General features: G+C 57.8%; 1 protein-coding gene across 1 annotated transcript in view; it reads right to left on the bottom strand.

The window, feature by feature from the left end:
- The window catches only part of PTSG_06350 (dynein heavy chain), a 23,505-nt gene that overhangs the window by 3,675 nt on the left and 17,310 nt on the right, over positions 1–2,520 (bottom strand). The gene's annotated exons all lie outside the window — the stretch shown is intronic.

Genomic DNA, 2,520 nt, shown 5'->3' with positions numbered 1-2,520 from the left:
CTGGGGCGCCTTAACACACATCGGTCACCTTTCTGCGTCACCGCTGCTGTGTTAAGCGGGAACAAGCGATCGCTGGGTCTAGCGGAAGCAAGCCACGGCAGAGGGACTCAGGCATCAAGTGTGATTTCTTGGCATGATAGAGCAAGAAATTGGCGCGTGACGCGTCGATCAAGGGCGTCGGAAATGTGAGGCGTCCAGGCTCGAACCCAAACCAGTCGACCAACGAGAGAAACAACATCCCACTCCCAATCAGGGTGCAAACGTCGCTTTGTTTGGTTTTATAAAGGGCGGAAAAATTGTCCCACCCCCATGGAATTTTGGACGTGTCTTCCACCAATGCTGCCTTCTCCGCTTCCCTTTGTCTCATGTGTGGCTTGTTTTGCTTTGCTTCGTGCCCTCTGCTCTTGCTTGGCTCACCCTCCTGCTTGCTTGTTTGCTCGCTTTTAATGCAACGCCACCACACACCCAGCAAACACACAGACGATGGAAAGAGAAAGAAGCACTGTGCAACAAAAAAAAACACACCTTGTGGGACTCTCGATCAGCTAACAAACGATTCAGTACAAGGCCATCTGTCACTTCAACACACACACACACGAACACACACACACACACCCACACACACAAACACACACAGGCACACCCACACAGGCACACCCACACACACACACAACAACAACAACAACAACAACAACAACAACAACAACAACAACAACACAGCAACACAACACACTGCACTCAAACGACGCCGCTGAGGGAGGAGCAGGCGAGGGCGACACCGCGACCGTACACGGTGCTCTCCGACAGGCCCTCTGCCCGCAGCGTGCAGGTGAAGATGAGCTCGGCGCGCGTGGCATTGAGGTACACGGGCACGCGAATGCCGCCGCTGCCTTCCTCCGCCGGCAGCGCCTCCTGCACCGTGTTCACCCACTTGAGGATGGTGAGCGGAATCACCGTGAACGTTGTCTGCGAGAGCGCGAGCGCGCTGCCCTTGCCCGTCGCGCCATCCATGCGCATGTTGACCAGCTTGAAGCTCTGCGCGTCCACAAACCCCGGGCACGCTGTCGGCCGCCTGCTCCGGCCGCATGTCCAGCACAAAGCTCGAGCGTCTCCAGCGGCCACGAGTGCGCCTGCGCCACAGCCTGCCGCGTCGCCGTGATAAACGCCTCGGGCACAAACAGGCCGCCAATCCACACGTTGAGGGCGCGCAGGTCCTGGCCCGCGTTGCAGTGCGCACACAGCCTGCAGCTGGCGCACGCGCTCGGAAAGTCGGTGATCCACGTCGACACGCTGCTGTCCTTGGGCACCTTGTACCGCAGCCACCCCTTAAACACCTGCCCCTTTGTCAGGTGGTCCACCATGAGCGAGCGCAGGTAGTTGGTCTGCTTGATCTCGCCGTCACACGCCAGCACCACGTCGCCCAAGTCGCGCCGGACCTGACAATCGGGGGAAGAGGGGGGGGGTTAGGTGGACGTTGGCGAAGCGGTGGCAGCGGTGATGTGCAAGAGAAGGAAAAAGCGCAAACCCAATGCACATACACAAAAAAAAAAGAAAAAAAAAGAAACAACAACACACAACACCCACAAAAAAGAAAAAACAACCCACACACACACACACACACACACACACACACACACACACACACACACACACACACACACACACACGCACGCACACGACGCACCGTTTTGAGGAGCTTGGAGCCAATGCCAATCTCGCGGTCGAAGAAGCGGAAGAGGGGGTCACGGATCTTCTCCGGGGAGCGATGCAGGGTGTCAAGGTCATCCGGCAGCACGGCCAACCACTCCTGGCAGCTCGTCTTGAGGTGCCGCATCCACATGGGCACTGCAGACGACGGGGTCACCTCCGTACTCTCCTCGCCAAAGTCATCTTCCTCGTCGGTTGTCTGGATGATGTTGGAGGAAAGGTGGTGGGTGGGCGGCAAAGATGGTACAGTGAGGAAGCGCACGGCACACCACACACAGAAAAAAAAAAGGGCAGAGCAAACACACACACACACGCACACACACACGCACACACACACACGCACACACACACACACACACACACACGCACGCACGCACACGCACACACACGCAATGCAAACAAGCAGACACCACACGCACCTGCAGCTTGTGCATGTTGTTGATCATGGTCTCTGCGCGGTTGGTGAGGAGGACGTTTTCTGCGTTGGCAGGGAGGCCGAGCCACGCTGGCGACTGGCTGTTGGGCAGGGAATCAGCCCACTGCAGGAACTGGTCCCGGCGTGTGCCCTCTGGCGCCGTGATCACCGCCGTCTTTGTCACGGGATCCGCGTCAACCAGCGGGAACCCTTCCTCAAAGCTGGGGGGGGGGGGGTTGAGTCAACACAGCACGTTGTTAAGCATGGGTGAAGGCTTGTCCGCATCAAGCAAGGAACAAGGCCGAGTACGTACCAGTTTCACACCCGCACACACATGACGCAACACCGACACAGACCGACACAGACAGACACAGACACACCAAGGACACGCATGACGC

The sequence above is a fragment of the Salpingoeca rosetta genome (genome assembly GCF_000188695.1).
Source record: "Salpingoeca rosetta unplaced genomic scaffold supercont1.14, whole genome shotgun sequence".
Taxonomy (NCBI): domain Eukaryota; class Choanoflagellata; order Craspedida; family Salpingoecidae; genus Salpingoeca; species Salpingoeca rosetta.
Note: the sequence above shows the minus strand (reverse complement) of the source record. Positions and strands in the feature narration are given on the sequence as shown.